Below are 15,847 nucleotides of genomic sequence, written 5' to 3' on the forward strand. Positions count from 1 at the left end.
GAGCAGCGAGAAACGAGAGCGAAACAAGGCGGAGGCTGCCAGAAAGAGAGATAGCGGTAGGAGACACTGTCCTAGTGCGGAACAGGAAACCGGAAGGTAAACTCTCGATGACTTATGAAACCCAGCCAATGGGAGTCACTCATGTCAAAGGGTCAATGGTCACAGCTGCGAATGCGCGGGGTACAGTAACCAGAAACGTATCCTTCTTCAAGCGCATAGGACCTGTGGCAGCAGAAGAAGAAACTAATCCTAACCAAGGACAAACAGCGGAGGCGCCGCATGGAGGCGGTGAACCGCCAGAGGACCCCGGGGGACCAGAGAACTCCGAGGGAGGTTCACCCAGGTAAGGACGTCGTCCGCCGCAAAGATTCCAGGATTTCATCATGGACTCAGCGGCATGAGTAACAAGCCCTGTTAAGTACAGTTTGATTTGAGCCATGTTGGCTCCACTGTTCAATGTGTTTGTTGTTTGGGGGAAAAGGAGGGATGTTGTGTACGTAGTACACGAGGTGCGCATGCGCGACCCTGCAGGCCGGCGCATGCGCGCTGAAATAATAAAGGCGGTGCCCGGGCAGTTCGTGCCGGAGCACCGGAACAACCAGACGTCTCCGGCTTGCGTCCTTCCTGAGAGTGAGAGGAAAGAGCAGAATTCCCTCTTCCTACTGGACGGCATTCACACGTGATCTAAAGGGAAAGTAATGAGCTCTGAGTCCCTTCATCCGGGCCTCCTGCAGAACACGCTTCTCTGCACACGCGCAGTGTGCCTTCAAAATACTGAGCCGACTTCTTGCAGAGATACGACTTTCGGGGACATGTGCACTGTAGCCCTAGATTACTTGCCAGGATCTGTAGAGATAGGGATCCTCTGCACATGCGCAGCGTGTCTTCAGCTACTAGCTAGGCCGGATGCAGGGAAACGGCTTATCTGCACATGCGCGGTGCAACCTACAACCTACTGGCCTCTATTCAGGCTCTGTAGAGAAATTCATCCTCTGGACATGTGCACCGTAGCCCTAGATCACTTGCCAGGATCTGTAGAGATAGTGATCCTCTGCACATGCGCAGAGTGTCTTCAGCTACTAGCTAGGCCGGATGCAGGGAAACGGCTTATCTGCACATGCGCAGTGCAACCCACATCCTACTGGCCAGGTTCATTTTCTGCATCCACTCATGATTTTCCGAGAAGGTAATGCGCATTGTGTACCTTCAGCCAGGCTTCCTGCAGTAAACTGCTTCTCTGCACATACGCACTGTAACCCTACAGACTACTAAACATACTCACTGCAGAGACACGATCAGAACAATCTACTGCCAGGCTCACTTCTAAAACACTGCTTCAGTGCACATGCGCACTGTGCTTCTACAGTTACTTGCCAGGCCCGCTGCAGACAGACGGCTTCTCTGCACATGCGCAGTATGAACTCTTACCCGCGCTGTATTTGAGGGCCATCAGATTGGAGACCCAGGGCCACCTTGTTTGCCTCGAGACCTCTTCTTTGGCTCTGGAGTTTTTCCCGCCTTTGGACCTCGTGGTGACATGGGAGAGGTGAGAGTTTTTTTGTTATCCCTGACTGTAGCTTGGGTCCTTTAGAACGGAGGACGAGGCAAATGATCCTACACCACGCTCGGCATTTGTCATGGCAACTGTGCTAGCAGTGGCCTCGCAGGCAGCACTGAGAACTGGTGCAGCAGCATTGCAATCATTAGGAACACAATCATTACAATCATTAGGTATGGCATTTGGCATGGTAGTTGTACTAGCAGTGGGCTTGTAGGCAGTACTGAGAACTGGTTCAGGAGCCTTGCAATCGTTAGGTATGGCATTTATCATGGCAATTGTGCCAGCAGTGGGCTCACAGGCAGTACTGAGAACTGCAGGAGCTTTGCAATCCATTAGGTATGGCATTTGGCATGGCAATTGTAGTAGCAGTGGGCTCGGAGGCAGTACAATTGTGCTGGCAGTGGCCTCGGAGGCAGTACTGAGAACTGGTGAAGGAGCATTACACTCATTAGGTATGGCATTTGGCATGGCAATTTTATTAGCAGTGGGCTCAGAGGCAGTACTGAGAACTGGTGCAGGAGCCTTGCAATCATTAAGCACATGAGCATTACAATCATTAGGTATGGCATTTGGCATGGCAATTTGTAGGAAGGAGCCACACCTTGGAGGGTAGGTAGCGTATCTTTATTGGTAACCAAGCTTGAGCCCAGCAGCACAGAGGATGGTCCTCCCATCCGCACCACAAGCCTCAACTGATCCCCTTAGAACATAGAACCCCCCACCAGATGTAAACAACAAACAGGAGCTAGCGTGGAATTCTACAACAGCAGAATTCCACACCAGATAACATAAGATGCAACACTTCCCCCCCCCCCCCCTACTCAGCAATAAGAAATAGCACCCATCCACAAGCACACCCGCACACAGAGACACCCACCCACACTGACATACACACTCACACCACTCACAACAACCCTAAAGGAAAAGAAGAAGAAAAGAAGAAAAGGTTCAGAGAAAAAATATAGAACTTAAGGAAAAACACTTGCACCAGAGGCGCTATTGCACTGCAGCTCCCAACACATAATCCTGGTACTTGGAGGGAATCTTCCTCACCCTAACAGAACGAGCATTACCCTCGACAGGATCCGCAACCACAAAGGACAACCCCTTATCACATTCCGCCACTGCACAACCGGTGGTATCAAGAACCGGAACGGAAACCGGACTGGAAACAGAAACAGAACCAGAACCAATCTCACTATCCTGGCCCTCCGAAGACACCCCTCTGCTCGCAGCTGTCAATCAACACATGAATCACCGGTTCCACCAGCAGAAGGACGTCCCAACGGACACCCAAACACCGCCCCAGCATCGGTTTCACTGCCCGCGGGCCCCACATACTCACTATCACTGGGCTCCACGGACTCACCGCCACCCTGGGACACTCTGACCTTATCCACCACTACAACACGCCTGAGACTCCACCTGGACCCGTCGTCGAGCTTCACATAACCACAACCGCACTTGACGACCACTCTTGGTCTCATAAATTTGCTGTGCCCCTTTGGCACGAACCTAGGATTCCTAATCTGTACCAAATCACCTGTCTTCACGGATAAGGGCTTCCTCCAGGCAAGCTGCTCTTGCAAGAAACGTTCCTGTCTAACTCGCACATGATCTAAAACTCCCTGCATGTCAATTCGAGATTGGACACCACCACCAAGTGCGGGAACTCTCAACTTGGTGCCAGGATTCCTTCCCTGCATCAATTCAAATGGGGAACAACCCGTGGCAAGGGAAGGAGTCAGCCTGTAAGCTTTGAGCGACTCAGACACCACGCTGCCCCACGGGAGACCATTGGCGAGAGCCAATTGAATGGCTCCCTTCACAAACCGGTTCATGCGCTCCACAAGACCGTTGGCTTGAGGATTATACAACACAACCTTATGATGGCATATACCTAGATCACACAAAAATCTCTGCATGTGTTCTGACACAAACTGAGACCCATTATCGGTCACTAAACCAGCCGGTACTCCTTCCCTATCAAACACTGCCGAAAGGAGTTCCACTATCTTCTCGGCCATCACAGTAGACAAGGCTGTGGCCTCAACCCATCTAGAAGTATAATCCACCATGACCACAATGAATCTCAACCCCCCCCCCCCCCCCAAAGAATCAATGGGCCCCATTACATCAAGGGCCACCTTGGTCCACACCTCGCGGGGCACCTCTACCGGGTAAACCGGCTGAGGAGAGGGAGCTTTGCTCTTGTCACTGGCCGAACAAGCTGCACAATCCTTCACCACCTGCTCCACATCCATATCTATCCTGGGCCACCAATAGTCCTCCCTTAGCCTCCACTTGGTCATAGACCTGCCTAAATGCCCCTCGTGGGCCAACTCCACCAGTTTTCTTTTAAGGGAATCAGGGGGAACCAATCTGAGACTCCTGGCCACACCTCAAGGACCCTCAGACAACTCTTGCCAAACATGACCACACCGTTTGGACAATTCTGCACTCTTGAGTGCCGCCCTGATTTCAACTGACACAGGGTCACGCGCACACTCCACACTCCATACTTGTTCAGACACCGCAGGTAGCACAGAGGCAATGGTACAACCATCCTCAGTAGTATCTTGACTCAACGGATCCCCTTAGAACATAGAACCCTCACCAGAGGTAAACAACAAACAGGAGCTAGCGGGGAATTCTACAACAGTAGAATTCCACACCAGATAACATAAGATGCAACACAATTGTACTAGCAGTGGGCTTGGAGGCAGTACTGAGAACTGGTGCAGGAGCCTTGCAATCATCAGGCACACAAGCATTCCAATCATTAGGTACAGCATTTGGCATGGCAGTTGTACTAGCAATGGGTTCGGAGGTAGTACTGAGAACTGGTGCAGGAGCTTTGCAATAATTAGGTATTGCATTTGGCATGGCAATTGTACTAGCAGTGGGCTCATAGACAGTACTGAGAACTGGTGCAGGAGCAGTGCAATCATTAGGCACAGGAGCATTACAATCATCAGGTATGCATTTGGCATGGCAATTGTACTTGCAGTGGGGTCACAGGCAGTACTTAGAACTGGTGCAGGAGCATTGCAATCATTAGGCACAGGAGCATTACAATCATCAGGTATGCATTTGGCATGGCAATTGTACTTGCAGTGGGGTCGCAGGCAGTACTGAGAACTGGTGCAGGAGCATTGCAATCATTAGGTATGGCATTTGGCATGGCAATTGTACTAGCAGTGGGCTCATAGACAGTACTGAGAACTGGTGCAGGAGCCTTGCAATCATTAGGCACAGGAGCATTACAATCATTAGGTATGCATTTGGCATAGCAATTGTACCAGCAGTGGGGTCATAGACAGTACTGAGAACTGAGAGCATTACAATCATTAGGTACGGCATTTGGCATGTCAATTGTGCTAGCAGTGGGCTCGGAGGCAGTACTGAGAACTGGTGCAGCAGCATTGCAATCATTAGGCACACAATCATTACAATCATTAGGTATGGCATTTGGCATGGCAATTGTACTTCCAGTGGCTTCGGAGGCATTACTGAGAACTGGTGCAGAAGCATTGCAGTCATTAGGTATGGCATTTGGCATGGCATTTGTACTAGCAGTGGGCTCGCAGGAAGTACTGGCAACTGGCGCAATAGCATTACAATAATTAGGTATGTCATTTGGCAATGCAATTGTACTAGTGTAAGTGAGAGCCCCCCAAAAATATAGTTAATTCTCCCAATGGAGTCAGTAAAAACTCATCCCAAGTGGCAATGAGACCAAGACCAAGTGCTGGTGGTATCAAAGGCTTTATCTAAAATAGGGCAAGCAGAATCTGCTCTGCTTACGCTGAAAGCGCTCTGCAGAAAACATGTTACAATTCAATTTTATTCAACAAAATCGTCATCAAGCTGAGGGAAGGCCTATGGGGCACATGTACAGTTGGGATTGGTTGCTAAGAGCAGGCACCTATAGGTGCCATAGGGTTGGCGGCATTTGGTTGGCTTGAGGGCACGTGGTGAGATGATGACGTATCCTAGGTCAATCGGTCAGCTGGCTCATCGGATTGGCATGTGGAGTGGCGAGGTGTTGCATATTAAATAACCATTTAACATTTGCCCTGGTGGCCACACATTCCCATTCATTCACTACCATAATCAGCTTGTCCTGCGAGCTCAAAGACCTGTGATTTAAACACTTATACAAGCGTGGTTCATATGTAGGTTATTTTACTATTGGGCCTAGGTTAAGATTCTTCCATTGAATAAAGCGCTTAACCTGTTCAGACAATTTCAGAATATACTGACTACGGGGAAGAGCTCTTGGGGTCATGGTATGGTCTGGGATATCCATCTGAAAAACAACAAAGAGGGCTCTAAATCTATGACTGAAACAAATGGGTCACAAGAGGCACATATCATTCTGTCAGAGCCGATTACGAGGTTCCCTTTGCGGGACCCGGATCAGATGTCTGGTAAAACCAGACGTCTTTTCCGGGTCCCGCGAGGGGAAGAGAGAGGTAACAACGGGACACTTGTAATGTGCCCGTTGTTACCTCCCTCCCCATTCCCATTGAGCCCTAGGGGGGCTCAAATGGGAATGGGAATGGTTCCTGCAAGGAGGAATTACCGGGTCCTCCTATGTCGGAATGACCTGGTTATTCCTCATTGCAGGAACCCGGTAATGGAGCCCGGTTTGGAGGCAGCCATGGAGCTATTATCCATGGCTACCTCCAAACTCGTAATAAGGCCCTTTGTTTTCTATCTGGCTAAATATTCTCATCGTAACAAAGAACTCCTCAAGAAATTAAAAACGTGTGTTTTAATCAGCGTTCATCTTTCATTAAACGCAGTTCATGGCTCCGGTTCTGTGCATGCAGCCTCAGCAGATGTAACTTGGCGAGAGTGATTAGCTGCTGTATTACGTTTACACGATATCGTACATATATTTACATTGGAACTTATGAAAATGAGGTAGCTTAGCGCTGGCGTGTACAGTATTATACTGGTTATGCATTGTTCTGTTGCAATCTATTTCTATGAGCATTTTTGTACCATATGTTAATATACATCACACTTTCATTATAAAGCTTAACATAAGAACTTCTGGTCACACATATATGCTATATTGTTCCCTCGTATACACATTGCCCCATTATTGAGTTTACATGATTTCACATGCAAAAAAGCACGTTGGCTCTGTCCTCATTAAGGCGTGAACGATCAAACGGACTCAAGGGTCACTTATTGCTGTTGACTCTGTCTTAAGGGGTATGGGGATTACATTCTTTATGGCCAGGATCTGTTGGGTGTGGGGGCAGGTTTATAGAGACGGATGGCTTTTGCCCTGGACCCTGCTCAGGGCTGTATCTGGATCAGTGAAGTGAGACGGAAGACAGACGATACAGTGTGAATTTTGTTGCATTCTCACAGCTAGTCTCTCATGGGAAACGTACAACTGCAGAGACAGCAAGGGGAGCAACTTGCTCACTGTGCGCGCCTGGCTGGGAGAGCTGTTGTCTGCCACCATCACACACACCCTCACTCTAGCACTTTACACTGGCCCTCACTCTCAGAACTGGACCCATCAACACCAGCACTCAGGACTGCAGTGGCCGCACCAGCACCACTGGCAACAAAACCCCCACCACCCAGGGCCCAGTGCAACTAACACCATCACCCAGGGCCTTACATGTTGCACCACCCCCAATCATGCCCTCCATGACGGTGCCACTGCCACAAACCATGCCCTCAGCAGTAGCACTGGCCTAACCAACATCACCTTAAGAGGAAGCACCACACTCACCAATCATTCTCTCAGCAGACATCACTCCCACCAACACTTCCACCCATGCGCTCTGTGCTAGCTCCAACGCTACCATCTTGTTCTACAGAGGCAGCACCAGCCCCCAACCAAAACCACCACTGGATGCATTGCTGGTAGTGAAGCCAACACCATCACCTATGGGTCTAAACAGCGTCACACGCCCCAGCTACACCACTACCCTGGACGTCAGTGGCAGCGCCAGCCACAGGATCAACACCACCACTGCTCCCGCCCAAGACCTTGCTGTGAGTACAACCAACACCAACAACCCTGAGAAGTAGAGGCAGTGCAACCCCTCAATAATCACCACCAGGCAATTGAAAATGCGGCAATAAATGCAATTGTCTGCCGCAGAATTTGCATTTTTGTGCCGCAAAATTTGCATTTTTGTGCCGCGATATCCTGGAGGGTCTGTCGAGTGGTGGTCCGGTGGCAGGCTGCTTTGTATGGGCAAATGCCGTACAATGAGTCTCGGTACTGTTTCCAAGGTTTGGAACCTGAACATTGCAGAGTAAAGTGCTGCATATAGGTTAAAAGAATGGTCCTATAGGTGACAAACCTAACAATAGTTCTTTGCGTCTGTCGCCCAACTAGCATTCTTGTCTACATTGGAGTGGGATTGATGTGCATGACGGTATGTGGGGGGGAGTGGGGGTGGCTCAGACCTGCATGCCATCAGTTTACACCTATCAGAAACGTCCAATGGAACACCATTTGCTGTATTGGCGCATTATAAATAGCAAATAAATAACATCGTACTGAAAAAGGCTTCTTTATAAGCGATCATGAGCTATGTTGTGTTCCTTTTTAAATGGCAAACGTCTGCATTTCTCAAAAATTTCTGAAGTGCTGTTAAGCCTACAGCCTACTTCTATGGCATGCAGATCATCACAAAAGAGAAGTATGCGATTGCACAAGGTCCCTCCAGAACCATTTTAGTAAATAGAGTATGTCACAGTTTTCACAGGGGCTGAGGGGGTGACGGAGCATGCACCAAAAATTTAAAATGTTTGTGCGCATTCACACTTTCTCTGGCCCCACTTTTGAGATGATCGAGTGATTACCAGGAACTATCCATTTACCAGCTGTTTTGCTTTGGGATCTGGTTGAAGATGTATGATTGCCAATTTCAAAATGTTATTTGGGGAGCCCCATTCCCTACATCTGGAAAAAGTAGCCTGCATATGTTTTTTGGGTACACACAGTTTCAGATGGTGCAGTTTGTACCTTTTCAAGCACATACCTGATCACAAAATCAATACATTGGGCCTCATTACGACCCTGCCGTTAAGGGTTTAATGGCGCTGTAAAAGGTGTCAGCGCCGTTAAACCCTTAACGCCTGATTACGAGGTCCCTTTGCGAGACCCAACCTTAACGGCTGGTTTTTCCGGCCGTTAAAGTAGGGACCCGCAAAGGGACTTTAGTGCTAATAACGGTACCGCAATTTGCGGTACCGTAATTAGCTCCTTCCCCATTCCCATTGAGCCCTATGAGGCAAAAATGGGGAAGGGCCATGGCGGCATGGGAAATTACCGCCCCACCAACCTCGGAATGGGGTGGTAATTCCCCATTCCGCCATGGACCATGGTGCTAATAGCACCATGGTCCTCCGCATGGGTCGTAATGAGGCCCATCGTAAAGAATGAGAAGGAACTAGCTCATGCGGTATGAGTGGTATGTAAATTATTATAGATTATATAAATTACATTTTAGATTGTAACAGATTATAATGTAGAATGTGTTTTCTAATGCATACTACAATGGGTGAAGTCCCTGGTTTTATCAATGAATTTGAATAATAATCCCAAAATGTATCACTGCCCCACCACACCCACTAGCTGAAAGCAGGGTAAAAATGGTCTGTGATTATTGATCACCTTTTGGAGCGATTTATATTTTGCCACCAAATATACATTTGAAGTGACACAGCCTCACCCTGTGCCTTATTTGTGGTGTGTAGATTATCAAGGGAAGTTACCTGTCCTCTGCGTTTCCGAACAAAGAAAAGAAGCCTAGTTGTGGAGCTGAAACCCTAAATGACCACTTCAACAATGCTATAAGCTTTCTTTTAAATATTAACGGTGCACCCAAAGACTTGGGTCGGGGGAGGGTCTACTTCAATAGAAAGGGATGAAGTTCCGGCCTACCTATACTCTCGCCCAGACATTTGTCCAGCATGGGCACAGGGCTTCTTTTCCCTGGTGATATGTAGTCAGTGTTCGCTATGCACTCAATGCGGCCAAAGTGTTCTCAGTAAATGGAGAAGGGAGTTTGGTGTTCCAAATTAACAGTCCTAAAAGACAAAGGGCCTCATTCCGAGTACGGCGTTAAGGGATAGCGGCCACCGGTAACGAGACCGGTGGCGGTGATCCCTTACCGCCATACTCCGAGTTCCCTTTGCGCCCTCGCCCTTAACGCCTGCTTTGAGCAGGTGTTAGTCGAGGGCGCAAAGGGGCCTCCAAGCCAATAACGGTGACCGTAATGAACGGTCACCGTTATTTGCATCTTCCCCATTCCCATTGAGCCCTATGGGGGCTCATTTGGGAATGGGGAAGAGCCTTGGTGAATGGGGAATTACCGCCCCGCCAACCTTGGAATGGGGCGGTAATTCCGCCATCCACCAAGGCGCTGCCGGTCCGGGTACGGCGTCAACCAAGGCGTTAATAGCGCCATTGGTTAGCGCCGTACTCGGAATGAGGCCCAAAGTGCCCACTTCTGTCACTTCTAGTAAAACACATTTATATACAAAAAAGACTTCTTGTTTGTGGTGTAAGTCTGTTAAGAAAAGTAAAACACTGTGTCAAAGTATTATTTAAAGTTACTTTAATATGTGTGCTATACCGCGATAACCGTGGTATACCGTTACTTGGCAAGAAGGTTATCATATCGTCCAAAAATCCATACCGTGAGGATGAGTGGCATTGGGGTGATTGCACGGGGGTTACCTGATCTGTTGAGTTGTAAAAGATGGGAGAGGGGTGGTGGATGAACAGTGTAGGTTCCTGCTTCTGTTTGTGCAGAAGACGGGGAAGTGGGACAAGATCTAGTTGGAATGGTTGGCTGATTGGTGCTTATTTTGGTGAAAATCATCTAGTTAGATGGAAATCGCTGCCACTGGGTTTCTGGAGTCGCCCTAACGAGAAGAACTGGTCATTACCGTACTTACCCTGTTGATCTCAGGGCGCGGACAAAAGCATGTGAGAAGCCACGTCTCATTGCATAGAACCAACATCCAGTGTGCGTTGCATTGTCCTTTCATAGGGTTCTACCGCTCTACATGCGATTGTGCTGTGGGCGTCTGTCCCTGCCCACCTGTGAGGTCCCACGGAGGCCTGAATGGTGCCTCTGGCCGGCTACTGCCCCGGCCTCTTCTGCTCATCTAGTTAGATGGAAATTGCCGGCTCTGGGTTTCTGGTGTCGCCCTAACAAGAAGAACTGGCCATTACCGTACTTACCTTGTTGATCTCAGGGCGTGGACAAAAGCAGGTAAGAAGCCACGTCTCGTTGCGTAGAAACAACATCCAGCATGCCTTGCGTTGTCCTTTCATAGGGATCTACAGCTTTACCCTGTTGACTTCCTAGCTGAAACTGCACTGGTTACCTGGCCACCCTCTGATCTCGGGCCCAGGTCTCCTCCCCCGCCAGTCGCAAACCTGCACTGCCTTCCTGGCAACCCCCGCACTTAGGGGCTGTTTTCTGTATCCCTACAGTCCCACTACCAGCACTTGACACCTGATGCCTGCACTTACCCCTGCACTTGCCACCTGCTGGCCTTACTTTTACTTAATGTTATTTATTCTATTATCCCATGTACTGCCTGTCCCCTCCGCACTTTCCCCCTTCACATGCACTTGCGCGATCTGAAGGACACCTGGCCTAGTAGGATTGTCTTCCCTCTGTTTCCCCTCCCTTGCCTCAACGCACCTTGAAACACTTGTGTATAGGCACGTTATAAATGCCATATCATATCATACAAGGGACTGTGCTGTGGGCGTCGGTATCAGTCATACATATTTTAGACACACCATTAAGTCAAAAACATTTTGCAGATTTTTTTTTTTGAATGTGTTTTTTTTGTTTGGTAAGTAAAAACAAGTGTTAGAAAAAAACCAGGGGTTTGGGGGGGGAACCCCCCATTTTAAACATAAAATTAAAAAAACATTCGGAAAAGAAATTTCGGCAAAATTGCGTCAACAAAATGGCATTCGAAAATATGCCATTCGAAAATATCGCTGTAAACCGTGGTCTGTACCCACCCACCTGTGAGGTCCTCGGGAGACCTGAATGGGGCTAGTGCCCGACCAGGTCACTGCTCCCGCCTCTCATCATACAGCGTGCATTACATTGGGCCTCATTCCGAGTACGGCGCTAACCAATCCCGTACCCGGACCGGCAGCGCCTTGGTGGATGGCGGAATCACCGCCCCATTCCAAGGTTGGCGGGGCGGTAATTCCCCATTCACCAAGGCTCTTCCCCGTTCCCGAATGAGCCCCCATAGGGCTCAATGGGAATGGGGAAGATGCAAATAACGGTGACTGTTCATTACGGTCACCGTTATTGGCTTGGAGGCCCCTTTGCGCCCTCGACTTTAACACCTGCTCAAAGCAGGCGTTAAGGGCGAGGGCGCAGAGGGAACTCGGAGTATGGCGGTAAGGGATTACCGCCACCGGTCTCGTTACCGGTGGCCGCTATCCCTTACCGCCATACTCGGAATGAGGCCCATTGTCTTTTCATAGAGTTCTACAGCTCTACATGGGACTGTGCCGTGGGAGTCTGTACCCACCCACCTATGAGGTCCCTGGAAGCCTGAATGGTGCCTGGGCCTGGCCAGCTCACTGCTCCGCCCTCTCCTGTTTCCTGTCATGTGACGTGCATTGCATTGTCCTTTCATAGGGTTCTACAGCTCTACATGGGACTGTGCTGTGGGCGTCAGTCCCAGGGAGGCCTGAATGGTGCCTCGGCCAGGCCACTGCCTCGGCCTCTTCTGCTTCCTATCATACAACATGCATTGCATTGTCCTTTCATAGGGTTCTACAGCTGTACATGGGACTGTACTAAGGGCTTCTGTACCCACCCTCCTGTGAGGTCCTCGGGAGACCTGAATGGTGCCAGTGCCCGACCAGGCTACTACCCCAGCCTCTCCTGCTTCCTATCATAACTTTTTTGCACACAGTGCTCCCCACCATCTGCACCATCCCTGGGGAATCCATCCTCTGTAGCTCACATTTAGCAGCCAACGGGGTCGGACTAGCATTTTCCGGTTTTGCAAAGTGCTTGACATGCAATGTAATGTAATAAAACCTGTTTCATTTGTAGAGCAGTGATTTATTGTTATTGGGTAGGAGTTACTTAACTGTGGGGTGTAGTTTGGGCATGGCGCGCATGCCGAGTGTGGCTCATTGTAGTGTTTCACCCTGGGCACCAACTGGACTAGTAACTGTCCTGCCTGGATGGGCTCCTTTTTAACTCCCTGGGATCTCAAATGCTACGTTTTTAAACATGAAATATGTCTCTTCAGGAATCATTGGGGAATCATTTACTGTAGGTGAGTGACCGGCGACTATTCACTCCTCTTTTAGTGAAACAGTGATCCTCTGTTTTGGCCAAGTGTTATTTATGTGGTCTCTGCTTGTTCTTCATAAACCTCCAGTTAATCATGTCTTCTGTGTATGTGATGGAGGGTGCATTCCTAGACAGGTAGAGAACGGAAGCTCCTCTTTGGACGTTTTGATTATATATCGTCCTAGGATGTCTTGTGTTGTTAGTATTTAATTAATAACATAATAATGTCTTCCATTTATAGATCTAAACACACTATTGTGTCGTCCTACTCTGCAAAACGTAAGAAGCACAGACACAAAAAGGTAAATGCTGTAACTGCTGTAGTTTGTTTGTCTGCACAGGTTATTCTATGCTTCTGAGATGGTTAGTCTCCCACCCTGCGTTCCTGGACCCCTCATGTCCCCTTCTCTCCTGTCTTGTCTCCATTCCTCCCCCCTGCCTCTTCCTGGAACTGGTGTCTCAGTGGACTAGTGCATTCTCTGGAAGGACCCATGTTTGTGTGTGTGTGTGTGTGATCTCGTAGTCAATGGCTTCAATCTCTGAAGGTCCACCCAACCCTTCTTCCATCCAAGATTAACAGAATGAGCCGCTGAGTTGTGTAACAATGAACATCTGTTACCTTCTGTCTATAACACCAAAATACACCAGTGTGTGTGGGGGAGCGGGGTGCACTCTACAAATACACATATTGGGCCTCATTACGAGTCAGGCGTTAAGGGGTTAACGGCGCCGTAAACGGCGCCTTCCCTTAACGCCTGAATCCGAGGTCCCTTTGCGCCATGGTGTTTTTAAAGCCTGCTTTTTGCAGTCGTTAAAATCCATGGCGCTAAGGGACCATGGTGTAATTTGCGCCTTCCCCACTCCCATTATGCCCTATGGGGCAAAAATGGGAATGGGGAAGGGTAAATGGGAAATGGGGATTTACCGCCCCACTCACCTTGGAATGGGGCGGTAAATCCGCCATCCACCATGGTGTAAACATAGTTTACACCATGGTGGTAAGGGTACGGCCCAGGCGGTAACTTACCGCCTGGGTCGTAATGAGGCACGTTATGTTAATCCTTTCTTCTGTGCCGTCCTTTTAAACTTAATTGGTAATTCGCTATTGGACCTGTATGGTGGATCTCAGCACTTTTCTATAGGGGGCGGAGGAGTGGAGTTGTAAAAATGAGTTAAATAAGCACATTGGTAGCTACATCTAGTGTTGGTTGTTCTCTTTGCTGATCACCTGGGGAGCAAGGGATTGATGGTAAAACCTTAATCTGGAGGGGCTGAATGAAGCGGACCACCAGATCTGCACTTTGGCGGGTGTTGTTTTGTTTCTAGGCATGAATGAATGAGCTTTCTGGGGGGGGGTAATTGAGAGCATGCAGTAGAGGCGATGGAAGTATGACAGACGCACACTCCCCTTGCCTGCCCACCCACTAGAGGGGTCACAACATGAGGTGTTTGAAACGGTAGCCCTCGCTCTTGTGAAAGACGGTGAGTCGAGGGCAGTGACATGGCCACTTGCACACGCACGTGAACAGTCAGGTGATCCGAGTATTGCAGGCTCCTGAAAATATCTGTATCCCTTATTTAACTTCTTGTCTCCAGTAATGGGATGAAATTACCAACTGGCATTGTTGGGACCCCGTATTGGCTAGCATCCTGTGTGCATTCCCGATGACGACCCACTTTGAGGCATTCTCCCACAAATTTCCCTGGGAGAGAAGCTCCAAGGTGTGGCTCCATCAACTGGGCCTAGGTCTTCATCAAGTCCTCGCAGCTCACACCCTGCAGATACTGTTGCTCACATCAGCACGATTCAGTCATAAGATTGCATCCATGTCAAGGCACTGCGGGAACATCAGAAGATGGACTGAACCTCACCTGCATCATGGTTCATGCACACACATCACCGAACAGTAGACGTTCCGTCACAGTGCACTCATGGACAACTAGGCCACATCAGTCAATCACATATCGTGATGCTCATGTGTCATGCATCCATGTTGTTGACCAGTCACACACTCACTACTCACACACGCACATGTACACCATGCATATCCATGAAGGTGACATAAGCATCCATGTCTCACCCCCCTCGCATGGCAAAGTCCAGACACAGGCATGCAAACATGTGTGCGTCGTCACATGCTGGTGCACATTATGCATTGCAACACACACCATTGATGTGGAACACGCTTGACTGGACTTGCATGCAGCACTGTCGTGGACATTCACACAGACATCCGTACATGTGGCATGCCAGATATGAGGCCAAGGTGGACACTCCAGCCACACCTCTGTGGGATGTGCTATTTGAGGGATCTAAAATCCTGATATTGGACCATCCTGGCAGGAGGGGTGTTAGGGAGAATTGTCATAAATGTGCCAATTCCCTCTACCTTAGAGCCATCCAGCTCTTTTGCTAAACCTTTGGGACTGTCTGTATTTTATTTGATTATGGAGTTTCTCTTCACTCCATAGGCATCTTCTTTTCTGGTGTGTCACACAGCTCCCTCAGTGCAGTGACACAGGGAAGCCTTACAGGCTCTCCCAAGGTTTAAATACCTTCTCTGGGATTAACCTCTGTTCCCCAGAGAATGTAAAGTTAAATTGACTTTACTAGTCTTTTTAAATTCCTAGACCCAGCCCACCCTGCCTTATAGCTGAGTGCTGGAGGGAATACCTAGTACCTAGTATTCCCTGTGTCTAGAAAACTCATGTAGCATCCAGTGGTATTACCATGATTTTCCAGACCGCAAACCGTTTAAACGCTCCGGTAGCTTAAATCCCCCGGAGCCATGTTTTTCAAGATGGCGTCTGAGCCCCCTCTGTAAAAACAGATCCCGGTCTTCTTTTTTCACCATTTCTTTTTAGAAAGGTCCTTCTAGTGTTTGTCTGCGCACCAAACCAGGTTTGGTCCCTTTGTTCCATCGCCTTTGGCAGGCTT

The 15,847-nt window shown here is 48.9% G+C and overlaps 1 protein-coding gene across 1 annotated transcript in view; it reads left to right on the plus strand.

Annotated features, from left to right (window-relative positions):
* Positions 1 to 1,363: 1,363 nt before the first annotated feature.
* LOC138498085 (zinc finger protein 84-like) overlaps positions 1,364 to 15,847 on the plus strand; it is a 62,586-nt gene continuing 48,102 nt past the window's right edge. Inside the window, exons 1-2 of the mRNA XM_069621935.1 lie at positions 1,364 to 1,546; positions 13,151 to 13,211. The gene's annotated coding sequence lies outside the window, so the exon portion shown is untranslated. The remainder of the gene's footprint in view (positions 1,547 to 13,150; positions 13,212 to 15,847) is intronic.

The sequence above is a fragment of the Ambystoma mexicanum genome, chromosome 5q (assembly GCF_040938575.1).
Source record: "Ambystoma mexicanum isolate Mex_15411 chromosome 5q, UKY_AmexF1_1, whole genome shotgun sequence".
Classification (NCBI taxonomy): domain Eukaryota; kingdom Metazoa; phylum Chordata; class Amphibia; order Caudata; family Ambystomatidae; genus Ambystoma; species Ambystoma mexicanum.